General features: G+C 42.0%; 20 pseudogenes; all 20 read left to right on the forward strand.

Annotated features, from left to right (window-relative positions):
* The first annotated feature begins 94 nt into the window (after positions 1-94).
* LOC137115041 (5S ribosomal RNA) lies at positions 95-213 on the forward strand (annotated as a pseudogene).
* Positions 214-1,066: 853 nt separating this feature from the next.
* Positions 1,067-1,185, forward strand: LOC137114765 (5S ribosomal RNA; annotated as a pseudogene).
* Positions 1,186-2,038: 853 nt separating this feature from the next.
* On the forward strand, positions 2,039-2,157 carry LOC137114498 (5S ribosomal RNA; annotated as a pseudogene).
* An 857-nt stretch (positions 2,158-3,014) lies between these two features.
* LOC137115252 (5S ribosomal RNA) lies at positions 3,015-3,133 on the forward strand (annotated as a pseudogene).
* Positions 3,134-3,990: 857 nt separating this feature from the next.
* Positions 3,991-4,109, forward strand: LOC137115229 (5S ribosomal RNA; annotated as a pseudogene).
* Positions 4,110-4,966: 857 nt separating this feature from the next.
* Positions 4,967-5,085, forward strand: LOC137115042 (5S ribosomal RNA; annotated as a pseudogene).
* Positions 5,086-5,938: 853 nt separating this feature from the next.
* Positions 5,939-6,057, forward strand: LOC137114709 (5S ribosomal RNA; annotated as a pseudogene).
* An 853-nt stretch (positions 6,058-6,910) lies between these two features.
* On the forward strand, positions 6,911-7,029 carry LOC137115043 (5S ribosomal RNA; annotated as a pseudogene).
* Positions 7,030-7,882: 853 nt separating this feature from the next.
* On the forward strand, positions 7,883-8,001 carry LOC137115044 (5S ribosomal RNA; annotated as a pseudogene).
* An 853-nt stretch (positions 8,002-8,854) lies between these two features.
* On the forward strand, positions 8,855-8,973 carry LOC137115045 (5S ribosomal RNA; annotated as a pseudogene).
* An 857-nt stretch (positions 8,974-9,830) lies between these two features.
* LOC137115046 (5S ribosomal RNA) lies at positions 9,831-9,949 on the forward strand (annotated as a pseudogene).
* Positions 9,950-10,802: 853 nt separating this feature from the next.
* On the forward strand, positions 10,803-10,921 carry LOC137114499 (5S ribosomal RNA; annotated as a pseudogene).
* Positions 10,922-11,778: 857 nt separating this feature from the next.
* On the forward strand, positions 11,779-11,897 carry LOC137114501 (5S ribosomal RNA; annotated as a pseudogene).
* Positions 11,898-12,750: 853 nt separating this feature from the next.
* Positions 12,751-12,869, forward strand: LOC137115047 (5S ribosomal RNA; annotated as a pseudogene).
* Positions 12,870-13,726: 857 nt separating this feature from the next.
* Positions 13,727-13,845, forward strand: LOC137114502 (5S ribosomal RNA; annotated as a pseudogene).
* An 857-nt stretch (positions 13,846-14,702) lies between these two features.
* Positions 14,703-14,821, forward strand: LOC137115230 (5S ribosomal RNA; annotated as a pseudogene).
* Positions 14,822-15,674: 853 nt separating this feature from the next.
* On the forward strand, positions 15,675-15,793 carry LOC137115048 (5S ribosomal RNA; annotated as a pseudogene).
* An 853-nt stretch (positions 15,794-16,646) lies between these two features.
* On the forward strand, positions 16,647-16,765 carry LOC137115049 (5S ribosomal RNA; annotated as a pseudogene).
* An 857-nt stretch (positions 16,766-17,622) lies between these two features.
* LOC137115051 (5S ribosomal RNA) lies at positions 17,623-17,741 on the forward strand (annotated as a pseudogene).
* An 853-nt stretch (positions 17,742-18,594) lies between these two features.
* Positions 18,595-18,713, forward strand: LOC137114503 (5S ribosomal RNA; annotated as a pseudogene).
* Positions 18,714-19,209: the final 496 nt, after the last annotated feature.

Here is a 19,209-nt window from a genome sequence, read left to right on the forward strand (position 1 = left end):
ACTTTGTACTTTGCCACATTTATCTTCTTCTTAGCAAGTGTCATGCATTCTGCTTCTCCAGCGTTTTTAAGAGCTGTTGATGATGTCAAATGCAGCTTACGGCCACACCGCTCTCTAAGCGCCCGATCTCGTCCGATCTCGGCAGCCAAATAGAGCCGGGCCTGGTTAGTACTTGGTAGGAAGACCGCCTGGGAATACCAGGTGCTGTAAGCTTTTTTGCTTGGGTTTACGGGCAGCACAAGCTGGTGTTACTGCCTATTTATTCATAGAAATTGTTCTATATTTTCATCAAATTTTGTTCTTTCATTGCTGTTTTGCTACTTTATTGGTTTGCCAACCATCGTGCTTCATTACTAGTAGACCATGTTACGGTCCTGGCCATATGTGTTGTTTTTATTTTCTTGTTCTTATAGGTGCCCTGCCTGATTGGCCAGATTGGGGGGCAGTACAGGAAGCTGATTGGTCCATCCTACACTTCCTGGAGTTTTAAAAGTACGGTTCCCAACAGCAAGCGAGGCTCTTTCTGGCATCAGCACCTGTTTGCTGTTCTTGGTTTCCAAACCTTATTTAGCATTTTTGAATTGTTAGGTTTTGTGACGTGGTTTTGTTATAAATTGTATATTTTGTAAATAGTATTAAATCTGTAGGGGTGAACTGCCATTTTCTTTGGACCGTTTTCACATTAGGGAGTTAGGGTTAGCGACTGTCTTTTGGTTTGTTTATTTCTATCAGGCTAGCTAGCACTTTCTGTGGGAAATGGCTTATTTTGTTTATTATGTTGGCCTTGGTTCGCCATGAGTTGTGTCATTTTTTGTTTGTCACTTTCTTTCGTTTAAAATAAATATCATTCTGTTGGAACATCTCGATCCTGGATTTTGGTTTGGGGATCGGAGAGGGAACATGCTAATTTATCTTTGTATGTTGCACCCTGACCCCCTAGACAGGGGCGTAACAGACCAGTACAGTTATAGTACTTTGTACTTTGCCACATTTATCTTCTTCTTAGCAAGTGTCATGCATTCTGCTTCTCCAGCGTTTTTAAGAGCTGTTGATAATGTCAAATGCAGCTTACGGCCCCACCGCTCTCTAAGCGCTCGATCTCGTCCGATCTCGGCAGCCAAATAGAGCCGAGCCTGGTTAGAACTTGGTAGGAAGACCGCCTGGGAATACCAGGTGCTGTAAGCTTTTTTGCTTAGGTTTACGGGCAGCACAAGCTGGTGTTACTGCCTATTTATTCATAGAAATTGTTCTATATTTTCATCAAATTTTGTTCTTTCATTGCTGTTTTGCTACTTTATTGGTTTGCCAACCATCGTGCTTCATTACTAGTAGACCATGTTACGGTCCTGGCCATATGTGTTGTTTTTATTTTCTTGTTCTTATAGGTGCCCTGCCTGATTGGCCGGATTGGGGGGCAGTACAGGAAGCTGATTGGTCCATCCTACACTTCCTGGAGTTTTAAAAGTACGGTTCCCAACAGCAAGCGAGGCTCTTTCTGGCATCAGCACCTGTTTGCTGTTCTTGGTTTCCAAACCTTATTTAGCATTTTTGAATTGTTAGGTTTTGTGACGTGGTTTTGTTATAAATTGTATATTTTGTAAATAGTATTAAATCTGTAGGGGTGAACTGCCATTTTCTTTGGACCGTTTTCACATTAGGGAGTTAGGGTTAGCGACTGTCTTTTGGTTTGTTTATTTCTATCAGGCTAGCTAGCACTTTCTGTGGGAAATGGCTTATTTTGTTTATTATGTTGGCCTTGGTTCGCCATGAGTTGTGTCATTTTTTGTTTGTCACTTTCTTTCGTTTAAAATAAATATCATTCTGTTGGAACATCTCGATCCTGGATTTTGGTTTGGGGATCGGAGAGGGAACATGCTAATTTATCTTTGTATGTTGCACCCTGACCCCCTAGACAGGGGCGTAACAGACCAGTACAGTTATAGTACTTTGTACTTTGCCACATTTATCTTCTTCTTAGCAAGTGTCATGCATTCTGCTTCTCCAGCGTTTTTAAGAGCTGTTGATGATGTCAAATGCAGCTTACGGCCCCACCGCTCTCTAAGCGCCCGATCTCGTCCGATCTCGGCAGCCAAATAGAGCCGGGCCTGGTTAGTACTTGGTAGGAAGACCGCCTGGGAATACCAGGTGCTGTAAGCTTTTTTGCTTGGGTTTACGGGCAGCACAAGCTGGTGTTACTGCCTATTTATTCATAGAAATTGTTCTATATTTTCATCAAATTTTGTTCTTTCATTGCTGTTTTGCTACTTTATTGGTTTGCCAACCATCGTGCTTCATTACTAGTAGACCATGTTACGGTCCTGGCCATATGTGTTGTTTTTATTTTGTTGTTCTTATAGGTGCCCTGCCTGATTGGCCGGATTGGGGGGCAGTACAGGAAGCTGATTGGTCCATCCTACACTTCCTGGAGTTTTAAAAGTACGGTTCCCAACAGCTAGCGAGGCTCTTTCTGGCATCAGCACCTGTTTGCTGTTCTTGGTTTCCAAACCTTATTTAGCATTTTTGAATTGTTAGGTTTTGTGCCGTGGTTTTGTTTATAAATTGTATATTTTGTAAATAGTATTAAATCTGTAGGGGTGAACTGCCATTTTCTTTGGACTGTTTTCACATTAGGGAGTTAGGGTTAGCGACTGTCTTTTGGTTTGTTTATTTCTATCAGGCTAGCTAGCACTTTCTGTGGGAAATGGCTTATTTTGTTTATTATGTTGGCCTTGGTTCGCCCTGAGTTGTAGTGTCATGTTTTGTTTGACACTTTCTTTCGTTTAAAATAAATATCATTCTGTTGGAACATCTCGATCCTGGATTTTGGTTTGGGGATCGGAGAGGGAACATGCTAATTTATCTTTGTATGTTGCACCCTGACCCCCTAGACAGGGGCGTAACAGACCAGTACAGTTATAGTACTTTGTACTTTGCCACATTTATCTTCTTCTTAGCAAGTGTCATGCATTCTGCTTCTCCAGCGTTTTTAAGAGCTGTTGATGATGTCAAATGCAGCTTACGGCCACACTGCTCTCTAAGCGCCCGATCTCGTCCGATCTCGGCAGCCAAATAGAGCCGGGCCTGGTTAGTACTTGGTAGGAAGACCGCCTGGGAATACCAGGTGCTGTAAGCTTTTTTGCTTGGGTTTACGGGCAGCACAAGCTGGTGTTACTGCCTATTTATTCATAGAAATTGTTCTATATTTTCATCAAATTTTGTTCTTTCATTGCTGTTTTGCTACTTTATTGGTTTGCCAACCATCGTGCTTCATTACTAGTAGACCATGTTACGGTCCTGGCCATATGTGTTGTTTTTATTTTGTTGTTCTTATAGGTGCCCTGCCTGATTGGCCGGATTGGGGGGCAGTACAGGAAGCTGATTGGTCCATCCTACACTTCCTGGAGTTTTAAAAGTACGGTTCCCAACAGCAAGCGAGGCTCTTTCTGGCATCAGCACCTGTTTGCTGTTCTTGGTTTCCAAACCTTATTTAGCATTTTTGAATTGTTAGGTTTTGTGCCGTGGTTTTGTTTATAAATTGTATATTTTGTAAATAGTATTAAATCTGTAGGGGTGAACTGCCATTTTCTTTGGAGTGTTTTCACATTAGGGAGTTAGGGTTAGCGACTGTCTTTTGGTTTGTTTATTTCTATCAGGCTAGCTAGCACTTTCTGTGGGAAATGGCTTATTTTGTTTATTATGTTGGCCTTGGTTCGCCCTGAGTTGTAGTGTCATGTTTTGTTTGACACTTTCTTTCGTTTAAAATAAATATCATTCTGTTGGAACATCTCGATCCTGGATTTTGGTTTGGGGATCGGAGAGGGAACATGCTAATTTATCTTTGTATGTTGCACCCTGACCCCCTAGACAGCGGCGTAACAGACCAGTACAGTTATAGTACTTTGTACTTTGCCACATTTATCTTCTTCTTAGCAAGTGTCATGCATTCTGCTTCTCCAGCGGTTTTAGGAGCTGTTGATGATGTCAAATGCAGCTTACGGCCACACCGCTCTCTAAGCGCCCGATCTCGTCCGATCTCGGCAGCCAAATAGAGCCGGGCCTGGTTAGTACTTGGTAGGAAGACCGCCTGGGAATACCAGGTGCTGTAAGTTTTTTTGCTTGGGTTTACGGGCAGCACAAGCTGGTGTTACTGCCTATTTATTCATAGAAATTGTTCCATATTTTCATCAAATTTTGTTCTTTCATTGCTGTTTTGCTACTTTATTGGTTTGTCAACCATCGTGCTTCATTACTAGTAGACCATGTTACGGTCCTGGCCATATGTGTTGTTTTTATTTTGTTGTTCTTATAGGTGCCCTGCCTTATCTGCCGGATTGGGGGGCAGTACAGGAAGCTGATTGGTCCATCCTTCACTTCCTGGAGTTTTAAAAGTACGGTTCCCAACAGCTAGCGAGGCTCTTTCTGGCAGCAGCACCTGTTTGCTGTTCTTGGTTTCCAAACCTTATTTAGCATTTTTGAATTGTTAGGTTTTGTGCCGTGGTTTTGTTTATAAATTGTATATTTTGTAAATAGTATTAAATCTGTAGGGGTGAACTGCCATTTTCTTTGGAGTGTTTTCACATTAGGGAGTTAGGGTTAGCGACTATCTTTTGGTTTGTTTATTTTTATCAGGCTAGCTAACACTTTCTGTGGGAAATGGCTTATTTTGTTTATTATGTTGGCCTTGGTTCGCCATGAGTTGTAGTGTCATGTTTTGTTTGACACTTTCTTTCGTTTAAAATAAATATCATTCTGTTGGAACATCTCAATCCTGGATTTTGGTTTGAGGATCGGAGAGGGAACATCCAAATTTATCTTTGTATGTTTCACCCTGACCCCCTAGACAGGGGCGTAACAGACCAGTACAGTTATAGTACTTTGTACTTTGCCATATTTATCTTCTTCTTAGCAAGTGTCATGCATTCTGCTTCTCCAGCGTTTTTAAGAGCTGTTGATGATGTCAAATGCAGCTTACGGCCACACCGCTCTCTAAGCGCCCGATCTCGTCCGATCTCGGCAGCCAAATAGAGCCGGGCCTGGTTAGTACTTGGTAGGAAGACCGCCTGGGAATACCAGGTGCTGTAAGCTTTTTTGCTTGGGTTTACGGGCAGCACAAGCTGGTGTTACTGCCTATTTATTCATAGAAATTGTTCTATATTTTCATCAAATTTTGTTCTTTCATTGCTGTTTTGCTACTTTATTGGTTTGCCAACCATCGTGCTTCATTACTAGTAGACCATGTTACGGTCCTGGCCATATGTGTTGTTTTTATTTTCTTGTTCTTATAGGTGCCCTGCCTGATTGGCCGGATTGGGGGGCAGTACAGGAAGCTGATTGGTCCATCCTACACTTCCTGGAGTTTTAAAAGTACGGTTCCCAACAGCAAGCGAGGCTCTTTCTGGCATCAGCACCTGTTTGCTGTTCTTGGTTTCCAAACCTTATTTAGCATTTTTGAATTGTTAGGTTTTGTGACGTGGTTTTGTTATAAATTGTATATTTTGTAAATAGTATTAAATCTGTAGGGGTGAACTGCCATTTTCTTTGGACCGTTTTCACATTAGGGAGTTAGGGTTAGCGACTGTCTTTTGGTTTGTTTATTTCTATCAGGCTAGCTAGCACTTTCTGTGGGAAATGGCTTATTTTGTTTATTATGTTGGCCTTGGTTCGCCATGAGTTGTGTCATTTTTTGTTTGTCACTTTCTTTCGTTTAAAATAAATATCATTCTGTTGGAACATCTCGATCCTGGATTTTGGTTTGGGGATCGGAGAGGGAACATGCTAATTTATCTTTGTATGTTGCACCCTGACCCCCTAGACAGGGGCGTAACAGACCAGTACAGTTATAGTACTTTGTACTTTGCCACATTTATCTTCTTCTTAGCAAGTGTCATGCATTCTGCTTCTCCAGCGTTTTTAAGAGCTGTTGATGATGTCAAATGCAGCTTACGGCCCCACCGCTCTCTAAGCGCTCGATCTCGTCCGATCTCGGCAGCCAAATAGAGCCGAGCCTGGTTAGTACTTGGTAGGAAGACCGCCTGGGAATACCAGGTGCTGTAAGCTTTTTTGCTTGGGTTTACGGGCAGCACAAGCTGGTGTTACTGCCTATTTATTCATAGAAATTGTTCTATATTTTCATCAAATTTTGTTCTTTCATTGCTGTTTTGCTACTTTATTGGTTTGCCAACCATCGTGCTTCATTACTAGTAGACCATGTTACGGTCCTGGCCATATGTGTTGTTTTTATTTTCTTGTTCTTATAGGTGCCCTGCCTGATTGGCCGGATTGGGGGGCAGTACAGGAAGCTGATTGGTCCATCCTACACTTCCTGGAGTTTTAAAAGTACGGTTCCCAACAGCAAGCGAGGCTCTTTCTGGCATCAGCACCTGTTTGCTGTTCTTGGTTTCCAAACCTTATTTAGCATTTTTGAATTGTTAGGTTTTGTGACGTGGTTTTGTTATAAATTGTATATTTTGTAAATAGTATTAAATCTGTAGGGGTGAACTGCCATTTTCTTTGGACCGTTTTCACATTAGGGAGTTAGGGTTAGCGACTGTCTTTTGGTTTGTTTATTTCTATCAGGCTAGCTAGCACTTTCTGTGGGAAATGGCTTATTTTGTTTATTATGTTGGCCTTGGTTCGCCCTGAGTTGTGTCATTTTTTGTTTGTCACTTTCTTTCGTTTAAAATAAATATCATTCTGTTGGAACATCTCGATCCTGGATTTTGGTTTGGGGATCGGAGAGGGAACATGCTAATTTATCTTTGTATGTTGCACCCTGACCCCCTAGACAGGGGCGTAACAGACCAGTACAGTTATAGTACTTTGTACTTTGCCACATTTATCTTCTTCTTAGCAAGTGTCATGCATTCTGCTTCTCCAGCGTTTTTAAGAGCTGTTGATGATGTCAAATGCAGCTTACGGCCACACCGCTCTCTAAGCGCCCGATCTCGTCCGATCTCGGCAGCCAAATAGAGCCGGGCCTGGTTAGTACTTGGTAGGAAGACCGCCTGGGAATACCAGGTGCTGTAAGCTTTTTTGCTTGGGTTTACGGGCAGCACAAGCTGGTGTTACTGCCTATTTATTCATAGAAATTGTTCTATATTTTCATCAAATTTTGTTCTTTCATTGCTGTTTTGCTACTTTATTGGTTTGCCAACCATCGTGCTTCATTACTAGTAGACCATGTTACGGTCCTGGCCATATGTGTTGTTTTTATTTTCTTGTTCTTATAGGTGCCCTGCCTGATTGGCCGGATTGGGGGGCAGTACAGGAAGCTGATTGGTCCATCCTACACTTCCTGGAGTTTTAAAAGTACGGTTCCCAACAGCAAGCGAGGCTCTTTCTGGCATCAGCACCTGTTTGCTGTTCTTGGTTTCCAAACCTTATTTAGCATTTTTGAATTGTTAGGTTTTGTGACGTGGTTTTGTTATAAATTGTATATTTTGTAAATAGTATTAAATCTGTAGGGGTGAACTGCCATTTTCTTTGGACCGTTTTCACATTAGGGAGTTAGGGTTAGCGACTGTCTTTTGGTTTGTTTATTTCTATCAGGCTAGCTAGCACTTTCTGTGGGAAATGGCTTATTTTGTTTATTATGTTGGCCTTGGTTCGCCATGAGTTGTGTCATTTTTTGTTTGTCACTTTCTTTCGTTTAAAATAAATATCATTCTGTTGGAACATCTCGATCCTGGATTTTGGTTTGGTGATCGGAGAGGGAACATGCTAATTTATCTTTGTATGTTGCACCCTGACCCCCTAGACAGGGGCGTAACAGACCAGTACAGTTATAGTACTTTGTACTTTGCCACATTTATCTTCTTCTTAGTAAGTGTCATGCATTCTGCTTCTCTAGCGTTTTTAAGAGCTGTTGATGATGTCAAATGCAGCTTACGGCCACACCGCTCTCTAAGCGCCCGATCTCGTCCGATCTCGGCAGCCAAATAGAGCCGGGCCTGGTTAGTACTTGGTAGGAAGACCGCCTGGGAATACCAGGTGCTGTAAGCTTTTTTGCTTGGGTTTACGGGCAGCACAAGCTGGTGTTACTGCCTATTTATTCATAGAAATTGTTCTATATTTTCATCAAATTTTGTTCTTTCATTGCTGTTTTGCTACTTTATTGGTTTGCCAACCATCGTGCTTCATTACTAGTAGACCATGTTACGGTCCTGGCCATATGTGTTGTTTTTATTTTCTTGTTCTTATAGGTGCCCTGCCTGATTGGCCGGATTGGGGGGCAGTACAGGAAGCTGATTGGTCCATCCTACACTTCCTGGAGTTTTAAAAGTACGGTTCCCAACAGCAAGCGAGGCTCTTTCTGGCATCAGCACCTGTTTGCTGTTCTTGGTTTCCAAACCTTATTTAGCATTTTTGAATTGTTAGGTTTTGTGACGTGGTTTTGTTATAAATTGTATATTTTGTAAATAGTATTAAATCTGTAGGGGTGAACTGCCATTTTCTTTGGACCGTTTTCACATTAGGGAGTTAGGGTTAGCGACTGTCTTTTGGTTTGTTTATTTCTATCAGGCTAGCTAGCACTTTCTGTGGGAAATGGCTTATTTTGTTTATTATGTTGGCCTTGGTTCGCCATGAGTTGTGTCATTTTTTGTTTGTCACTTTCTTTCGTTTAAAATAAATATCATTCTGTTGGAACATCTCGATCCTGGATTTTGGTTTGGTGATCGGAGAGGGAACATGCTAATTTATCTTTGTATGTTGCACCCTGACCCCCTAGACAGGGGCGTAACAGACCAGTACAGTTATAGTACTTTGTACTTTGCCACATTTATCTTCTTCTTAGTAAGTGTCATGCATTCTGCTTCTCTAGCGTTTTTAAGAGCTGTTGATGATGTCAAATGCAGCTTACGGCCACACCGCTCTCTAAGCGCCCGATCTCGTCCGATCTCGGCAGCCAAATAGAGCCGGGCCTGGTTAGTACTTGGTAGGAAGACCGCCTGGGAATACCAGGTGCTGTAAGCTTTTTTGCTTGGGTTTACGGGCAGCACAAGCTGGTGTTACTGCCTATTTATTCATAGAAATTGTTCTATATTTTCATCAAATTTTGTTCTTTCATTGCTGTTTTGCTACTTTATTGGTTTGCCAACCATCGTGCTTCATTACTAGTAGACCATGTTACGGTCCTGGCCATATGTGTTGTTTTTATTTTCTTGTTCTTATAGGTGCCCTGCCTGATTGGCCGGATTGGGGGGCAGTACAGGAAGCTGATTGGTCCATCCTACACTTCCTGGAGTTTTAAAAGTACGGTTCCCAACAGCTAGCGAGGCTCTTTCTGGCATCAGCACCTGTTTGCTGTTCTTGGTTTCCAAACCGTATTTAGCATTTTTGAATTGTTAGGTTTTGTGCCGTGGTTTTGTTTATAAATTGTATATTTTGTAAATAGTATTAAATCTGTAGGGGTGAACTGCCATTTTCTTTGGACTGTTTTCACATTAGGGAGTTATGGTTAGCGACTGTCTTTTGGTTTGTTTATTTCTATCAGGCTAGCTAGCACTTTCTGTGGGAAATGGCTTATTTTGTTTATTATGTTGGCCTTGGTTCGCCCTGAGTTGTAGTGTCATGTTTTGTTTGACACTTTCTTTCGTTTAAAATAAATATCATTCTGTTGGAACATCTCGATCCTGGATTATGGTTTGGAGACCGGAGAGGGAACATCCTAATTTATCTTTGTATGTTGCACCCTGACCCCCTAGACAGGGGCGTAACAGACCAGTACAGTTATAGTACTTTGTACTTTGCCACATTTATCTTCTTCTTAGCAAGTGTCATGCATTCTGCTTCTCCAGCGTTTTTAAGAGCTGTTGATGATGTCAAATGCAGCTTACGGCCACACCGCTCTCTAAGCGCCCGATCTCGTCCGATCTCGGCAGCCAAATAGAGCCGGGCCTGGTTAGTACTTGGTAGGAAGACCGCCTGGGAATACCAGGTGCTGTAAGCTTTTTTGCTTGGGTTTACGGGCAGCACAAGCTGGTGTTACTGCCTATTTATTCATAGAAATTGTTCTATATTTTCATCAAATTTTGTTCTTTCATTGCTGTTTTGCTACTTTATTGGTTTGCCAACCATCGTGCTTCATTACTAGTAGACCATGTTACGGTCCTGGCCATATGTGTTGTTTTTATTTTCTTGTTCTTATAGGTGCCCTGCCTGATTGGCCGGATTGGGGGGCAGTACAGGAAGCTGATTGGTCCATCCTACACTTCCTGGAGTTTTAAAAGTACGGTTCCCAACAGCAAGCGAGGCTCTTTCTGGCATCAGCACCTGTTTGCTGTTCTTGGTTTCCAAACCTTATTTAGCATTTTTGAATTGTTAGGTTTTGTGACGTGGTTTTGTTATAAATTGTATATTTTGTAAATAGTATTAAATCTGTAGGGGTGAACTGCCATTTTCTTTGGACCGTTTTCACATTAGGGAGTTAGGGTTAGCGACTGTCTTTTGGTTTGTTTATTTCTATCAGGCTAGCTAGCACTTTCTGTGGGAAATGGCTTATTTTGTTTATTATGTTGGCCTTGGTTCGCCCTGAGTTGTGTCATTTTTTGTTTGTCACTTTCTTTCGTTTAAAATAAATATCATTCTGTTGGAACATCTCGATCCTGGATTTTGGTTTGGGGATCGGAGAGGGAACATGCTAATTTATCTTTGTATGTTGCACCCTGACCCCCTAGACAGGGGCGTAACAGACCAGTACAGTTATAGTACTTTGTACTTTGCCACATTTATCTTCTTCTTAGCAAGTGTCATGCATTCTGCTTCTCCAGCGTTTTTAAGAGCTGTTGATGATGTCAAATGCAGCTTACGGCCCCACCGCTCTCTAAGCGCCCGATCTCGTCCGATCTCGGCAGCCAAATAGAGCCGGGCCTGGTTAGTACTTGGTAGGAAGACCGCCTGGGAATACCAGGTGCTGTAAGCTTTTTTGCTTGGGTTTACGGGCAGCACAAGCTGGTGTTACTGCCTATTTATTCATAGAAATTGTTCTATATTTTCATCAAATTTTGTTCTTTCATTGCTGTTTTGCTACTTTATTGGTTTGCCAACCATCGTGCTTCATTACTAGTAGACCATGTTACGGTCCTGGCCATATGTGTTGTTTTTATTTTGTTGTTCTTATAGGTGCCCTGCCTGATTGGCCGGATTGGGGGGCAGTACAGGAAGCTGATTGGTCCATCCTACACTTCCTGGAGTTTTAAAAGTACGGTTCCCAACAGCTAGCGAGGCTCTTTCTGGCATCAGCACCTGTTTGCTGTTCTTGGTTTCCAAACCTTATTTAGCATTTTTGAATTGTTAGGTTTTGTGCCGTGGTTTTGTTTATAAATTGTATATTTTGTAAATAGTATTAAATCTGTAGGGGTGAACTGCCATTTTCTTTGGAGTGTTTTCACATTAGGGAGTTAGGGTTAGCGACTGTCTTTTGGTTTGTTTATTTCTATCAGGCTAGCTAGCACTTTCTGTGGGAAATGGCTTATTTTGTTTATTATGTTGGCCTTGGTTCGCCCTGAGTTGTAGTGTCATGTTTTGTTTGACACTTTCTTTCGTTTAAAATAAATATCATTCTGTTGGAACATCTCGATCCTGGATTTTGGTTTGGGGATCGGAGAGGGAACATGCTAATTTATCTTTGTATGTTGCACCCTGACCCCCTAGACAGGGGCGTAACAGACCAGTACAGTTATAGTACTTTGTACTTTGCCACATTTATCTTCTTCTTAGCAAGTGTCATGCATTCTGCTTCTCCAGCGTTTTTAAGAGCTGTTGATGATGTCAAATGCAGCTTACGGCCCCACCGCTCTCTAAGCGCCCGATCTCGTCCGATCTCGGCAGCCAAATAGAGCCGGGCCTGGTTAGTACTTGGTAGGAAGACCGCCTGGGAATACCAGGTGCTGTAAGCTTTTTTGCTTGGGTTTACGGGCAGCACAAGCTGGTGTTACTGCCTATTTATTCATAGAAATTGTTCTATATTTTCATCAAATTTTGTTCTTTCATTGCTGTTTTGCTACTTTATTGGTTTGCCAACCATCGTGCTTCATTACTAGTAGACCATGTTACGGTCCTGGCCATATGTGTTGTTTTTATTTTCTTGTTCTTATAGGTGCCCTGCCTGATTGGCCGGATTGGGGGGCAGTACAGGAAGCTGATTGGTCCATCCTACACTTCCTGGAGTTTTAAAAGTACGGTTCCCAACAGCAAGCGAGGCTCTTTCTGGCATCAGCACCTGTTTGCTGTTCTTGGTTTCCAAACCTTATTTAGCATTTTTGAATTGTTAGGTTTTGTGACGTGGTTTTGTTATAAATTGTATATTTTGTAAATAGTATTAAATCTGTAGGGGTGAACTGCCATTTTCTTTGGACCGTTTTCACATTAGGGAGTTAGGGTTAGCGACTGTCTTTTGGTTTGTTTATTTCTATCAGGCTAGCTAGCACTTTCTGTGGGAAATGGCTTATTTTGTTTATTATGTTGGCCTTGGTTCGCCATGAGTTGTGTCATTTTTTGTTTGTCACTTTCTTTCGTTTAAAATAAATATCATTCTGTTGGAACATCTCGATCCTGGATTTTGGTTTGGTGATCGGAGAGGGAACATGCTAATTTATCTTTGTATGTTGCACCCTGACCCCCTAGACAGGGGCGTAACAGACCAGTACAGTTATAGTACTTTGTACTTTGCCACATTTATCTTCTTCTTAGTAAGTGTCATGCATTCTGCTTCTCTAGCGTTTTTAAGAGCTGTTGATGATGTCAAATGCAGCTTACGGCCACACCGCTCTCTAAGCGCCCGATCTCGTCCGATCTCGGCAGCCAAATAGAGCCGGGCCTGGTTAGTACTTGGTAGGAAGACCGCCTGGGAATACCAGGTGCTGTAAGCTTTTTTGCTTGGGTTTACGGGCAGCACAAGCTGGTGTTACTGCCTATTTATTCATAGAAATTGTTCTATATTTTCATCAAATTTTGTTCTTTCATTGCTGTTTTGCTACTTTATTGGTTTGCCAACCATCGTGCTTCATTACTAGTAGACCATGTTACGGTCCTGGCCATATGTGTTGTTTTTATTTTCTTGTTCTTATAGGTGCCCTGCCTGATTGGCCGGATTGGGGGGCAGTACAGGAAGCTGATTGGTCCATCCTACACTTCCTGGAGTTTTAAAAGTACGGTTCCCAACAGCTAGCGAGGCTCTTTCTGGCATCAGCACCTGTTTGCTGTTCTTGGTTTCCAAACCGTATTTAGCATTTTTGAATTGTTAGGTTTTGTGCCGTGGTTTTGTTTATAAATTGTATATTTTGTAAATAGTATTAAATCTGTAGGGGTGAACTGCCATTTTCTTTGGACTGTTTTCACATTAGGGAGTTATGGTTAGCGACTGTCTTTTGGTTTGTTTATTTCTATCAGGCTAGCTAGCACTTTCTGTGGGAAATGGCTTATTTTGTTTATTATGTTGGCCTTGGTTCGCCCTGAGTTGTAGTGTCATGTTTTGTTTGACACTTTCTTTCGTTTAAAATAAATATCATTCTGTTGGAACATCTCGATCCTGGATTATGGTTTGGAGACCGGAGAGGGAACATCCTAATTTATCTTTGTATGTTGCACCCTGACCCCCTAGACAGGGGCGTAACAGACCAGTACAGTTATAGTACTTTGTACTTTGCCACATTTATCTTCTTCTTAGCAAGTGTCATGCATTCTGCTTCTCCAGCGTTTTTAAGAGCTGTTGATGATGTCAAATGCAGCTTACGGCCCCACCGCTCTCTAAGCGCCCGATCTCGTCCGATCTCGGCAGCCAAATAGAGCCGGGCCTGGTTAGTACTTGGTAGGAAGACCGCCTGGGAATACCAGGTGCTGTAAGCTTTTTTGCTTGGGTTTACGGGCAGCACAAGCTGGTGTTACTGCCTATTTATTCATAGAAATTGTTCTATATTTTCATCAAATTTTGTTCTTTCATTGCTGTTTTGCTACTTTATTGGTTTGCCAACCATCGTGCTTCATTACTAGTAGACCATGTTACGGTCCTGGCCATATGTGTTGTTTTTATTTTGTTGTTCTTATAGGTGCCCTGCCTGATTGGCCGGATTGGGGGGCAGTACAGGAAGCTGATTGGTCCATCCTACACTTCCTGGAGTTTTAAAAGTACGGTTCCCAACAGCTAGCAAGGCTCTTTCTGGCATCAGCACCTGTTTGCTGTTCTTGGTTTCCAAACCTTATTTAGCATTTTTGAATTGTTAGGTTTTGTGCCGTGGTTTTGTTTATAAATTGTATATTTTGTAAATAGTATTAAATCTGTAGGGGTGAACTGCCATTTTCTTTGGAGTGTTTTCACATTAGGGAGTTAGGGTTAGCGACTGTCTTTTGGTTTGTTTATTTCTATCAGGCTAGCTAGCACTTTCTGTGGGAAATGGCTTATTTTGTTTATTATGTTGGCCTTGGTTCGCCCTGAGTTGTAGTGTCATGTTTTGTTTGACACTTTCTTTCGTTTAAAATAAATATCATTCTGTTGGAACATCTCGATCCTGGATTTTGGTTTGGGGATCGGAGAGGGAACATGCTAATTTATCTTTGTATGTTGCACCCTGACCCCCTAGACAGCGGCGTAACAGACCAGTACAGTTATAGTACTTTGTACTTTGCCACATTTATCTTCTTCTTAGCAAGTGTCATGCATTCTGCTTCTCCAGCGTTTTTAGGAGCTGTTGATGATGTCAAATGCAGCTTACGGCCACACCGCTCTCTAAGCGCCCGATCTCGTCCGATCTCGGCAGCCAAATAGAGCCGGGCCTGGTTAGTACTTGGTAGGAAGACCGCCTGGGAATACCAGGTGCTGTAAGTTTTTTTGCTTGGGTTTACGGGCAGCACAAGCTGGTGTTACTGCCTATTTATTCATAGAAATTGTTCCATATTTTCATCAAATTTTGTTCTTTCATTGCTGTTTTGCTACTTTATTGGTTTGTCAACCATCGTGCTTCATTACTAGTAGACCATGTTACGGTCCTGGCCATATGTGTTGTTTTTATTTTGTTGTTCTTATAGGTGCCCTGCCTTATCTGCCGGATTGGGGGGCAGTACAGGAAGCTGATTGGTCCATCCTTCACTTCCTGGAGTTTTAAAAGTACGGTTCCCAACAGCTAGCGAGGCTCTTTCTGGCAGCAGCACCTGTTTGCTGTTCTTGGTTTCCAAACCTTATTTAGCATTTTTGAATTGTTAGGTTTTGTGACGTGGTTTTGTTATAAATTGTATATTTTGTAAATAGTATTAAATCTGTAGGGGTGAACTGCCATTTTCTTTGGACCGTTTTCACATTAGGGAGTTAGGGTTAGCGACTGTCTTTTGGTTTGTTTATTTCTATCAGGCTAGCTAGCACTTTCTGTGGGAAATGGCTTATTTTGTTTATTATGTTGGCCTTGGTTCGCCATGAGTTGTGTCATTTTTTGTTTGTCACTTTCTTTCGTTTAAAATAAATATCATTCTGTTGGAACATCTCGATCCTGGATTTTGGTTTGGTGATCGGAGAGGGAACATGCTAATTTATCTTTGTATGTTGCACCCTGACCCCCTAGACAGGGGCGTAACAGACCAGTACAGTTATAGTACTTTGTACTTTGCCACATTTATCTTCTTCTTAGTAAGTGTCATGCATTCTGCTTCTCTAGCGTTTTTAAGAGCTGTTGATGATGTCAAATGCAGCTTACGGCCACACCGCTCTCTAAGCGCCCGATCTCGTCCGATCTCGGCAGCCAAATAGAGCCGGGCCTGGTTAGTACTTGGTAGGAAGACCGCCTGGGAATACCAGGTGCTGTAAGCTTTTTTGCTTGGGTTTACGGGCAGCACAAGCTGGTGTTACTGCCTATTTATTCATAGAAATTGTTCTATATTTTCATCAAATTTTGTTCTTTCATTGCTGTTTTGCTACTTTATTGGTTTGCCAACCATCGTGCTTCATTACTAGTAGACCATGTTACGGTCCTGGCCATATGTGTTGTTTTTATTTTCTTGTTCTTATAGGTGCCCTGCCTGATTGGCCGGATTGGGGGGCAGTACAGGAAGCTGATTGGTCCATCCTACACTTCCTGGAGTTTTAAAAGTACGGTTCCCAACAGCAAGCGAGGCTCTTTCTGGCATCAGCACCTGTTTGCTGTTCTTGGTTTCCAAACCTTATTTAGCATTTTTGAATTGTTAGGTTTTGTGACGTGGTTTTGTTATAAATTGTATATTTTGTAAATAGTATTAAATCTGTAGGGGTGAACTGCCATTTTCTTTGGACCGTTTTCACATTAGGGAGTTAGGGTTAGCGACTGTCTTTTGGTTTGTTTATTTCTATCAGGCTAGCTAGCACTTTCTGTGGGAAATGGCTTATTTTGTTTATTATGTTGGCCTTGGTTCGCCATGAGTTGTGTCATTTTTTGTTTGTCACTTTCTTTCGTTTAAAATAAATATCATTCTGTTGGAACATCTCGATCCTGGATTTTGGTTTGGTGATCGGAGAGGGAACATGCTAATTTATCTTTGTATGTTGCACCCTGACCCCCTAGACAGGGGCGTAACAGACCAGTACAGTTATAGTACTTTGTACTTTGCCACATTTATCTTCTTCTTAGTAAGTGTCATGCATTCTGCTTCTCTAGCGTTTTTAAGAGCTGTTGATGATGTCAAATGCAGCTTACGGCCACACCGCTCTCTAAGCGCCCGATCTCGTCCGATCTCGGCAGCCAAATAGAGCCGGGCCTGGTTAGTACTTGGTAGGAAGACCGCCTGGGAATACCAGGTGCTGTAAGCTTTTTTGCTTGGGTTTACGGGCAGCACAAGCTGGTGTTACTGCCTATTTATTCATAGAAATTGTTCTATATTTTCATCAAATTTTGTTCTTTCATTGCTGTTTTGCTACTTTATTGGTTTGCCAACCATCGTGCTTCATTACTAGTAGACCATGTTACGGTCCTGGCCATATGTGTTGTTTTTATTTTCTTGTTCTTATAGGTGCCCTGCCTGATTGGCCGGATTGGGGGGCAGTACAGGAAGCTGATTGGTCCATCCTACACTTCCTGGAGTTTTAAAAGTACGGTTCCCAACAGCTAGCGAGGCTCTTTCTGGCATCAGCACCTGTTTGCTGTTCTTGGTTTCCAAACCGTATTTAGCATTTTTGAATTGTTAGGTTTTGTGCCGTGGTTTTGTTTATAAATTGTATATTTTGTAAATAGTATTAAATCTGTAGGGGTGAACTGCCATTTTCTTTGGACTGTTTTCACATTAGGGAGTTATGGTTAGCGACTGTCTTTTGGTTTGTTTATTTCTATCAGGCTAGCTAGCACTTTCTGTGGGAAATGGCTTATTTTGTTTATTATGTTGGCCTTGGTTCGCCCTGAGTTGTAGTGTCATGTTTTGTTTGACACTTTCTTTCGTTTAAAATAAATATCATTCTGTTGGAACATCTCGATCCTGGATTATGGTTTGGAGACCGGAGAGGGAACATCCTAATTTATCTTTGTATGTTGCACCCTGACCCCCTAGACAGGGGCGTAACAGACCAGTACAGTTATAGTACTTTGTACTTTGCCACATTTATCTTCTTCTTAGCAAGTGTCATGCATTCTGCTTCTCCAGCGTTTTTAAGAGCTGTTGATGATGTCAAATGCAGCTTACGGCCACACCGCTCTCTAAGCGCCCGATCTCGTCCGATCTCGGCAGCCAAATAGAGCCGGGCCTGGTTAGTACTTGGTAGGAAGACCGCCTGGGAATACCAGGTGCTGTAAGCTTTTTTGCTTGGGTTTACGGGCAGCACAAGCTGGTGTTACTGCCTATTTATTCATAGAAATTGTTCTATATTTTCATCAAATTTTGTTCTTTCATTGCTGTTTTGCTACTTTATTGGTTTGCCAACCATCGTGCTTCATTACTAGTAGACCATGTTACGGTCCTGGCCATATGTGTTGTTTTTATTTTCTTGTTCTTATAGGTGCCCTGCCTGATTGGCCGGATTGGGGGGCAGTACAGGAAGCTGATTGGTCCATCCTACACTTCCTGGAGTTTTAAAAGTACGGTTCCCAACAGCAAGCGAGGCTCTTTCTGGCATCAGCACCTGTTTGCTGTTCTTGGTTTCCAAACCTTATTTAGCATTTTTGAATTGTTAGGTTTTGTGACGTGGTTTTGTTATAAATTGTATATTTTGTAAATAGTATTAAATCTGTAGGGGTGAACTGCCATTTTCTTTGGACCGTTTTCACATTAGGGAGTTAGGGTTAGCGACTGTCTTTTGGTTTGTTTATTTCTATCAGGCTAGCTAGCACTTTCTGTGGGAAATGGCTTATTTTGTTTATTATGTTGGCCTTGGTTCGCCCTGAGTTGTGTCATTTTTTGTTTGTCACTTTCTTTCGTTTAAAATAAATATCATTCTGTTGGAACATCTCGATCCTGGATTTTGGTTTGGGGATCGGAGAGGGAACATGCTAATTTATCTTTGTATGTTGCACCCTGACCCCCTAGACAGGGGCGTAACAGACCAGTACAGTTATAGTACTTTGTACTTTGCCACATTTATCTTCTTCTTAGCAAGTGTCATGCATTCTGCTTCTCCAGCGTTTTTAAGAGCTGTTGATGATGTCAAATGCAGCTTACGGCCCCACCGCTCTCTAAGCGCCCGATCTCGTCCGATCTCGGCAGCCAAATAGAGCCGGGCCTGGTTAGTACTTGGTAGGAAGACCGCCTGGGAATACCAGGTGCTGTAAGCTTTTTTGCTTGGGTTTACGGGCAGCACAAGCTGGTGTTACTGCCTATTTATTCATAGAAATTGTTCTATATTTTCATCAAATTTTGTTCTTTCATTGCTGTTTTGCTACTTTATTGGTTTGCCAACCATCGTGCTTCATTACTAGTAGACCATGTTACGGTCCTGGCCATATGTGTTGTTTTTATTTTGTTGTTCTTATAGGTGCCCTGCCTGATTGGCCGGATTGGGGGGCAGTACAGGAAGCTGATTGGTCCATCCTACACTTCCTGGAGTTTTAAAAGTACGGTTCCCAACAGCTAGCGAGGCTCTTTCTGGCATCAGCACCTGTTTGCTGTTCTTGGTTTCCAAACCTTATTTAGCATTTTTGAATTGTTAGGTTTTGTGCCGTGGTTTTGTTTATAAATTGTATATTTTGTAAATAGTATTAAATCTGTAGGGGTGAACTGCCATTTTCTTTGGAGTGTTTTCACATTAGGGAGTTAGGGTTAGCGACTGTC

Source organism: Channa argus, unplaced genomic scaffold (assembly GCF_033026475.1).
Source record: "Channa argus isolate prfri unplaced genomic scaffold, Channa argus male v1.0 Contig020, whole genome shotgun sequence".
Taxonomy (NCBI): domain Eukaryota; kingdom Metazoa; phylum Chordata; class Actinopteri; order Anabantiformes; family Channidae; genus Channa; species Channa argus.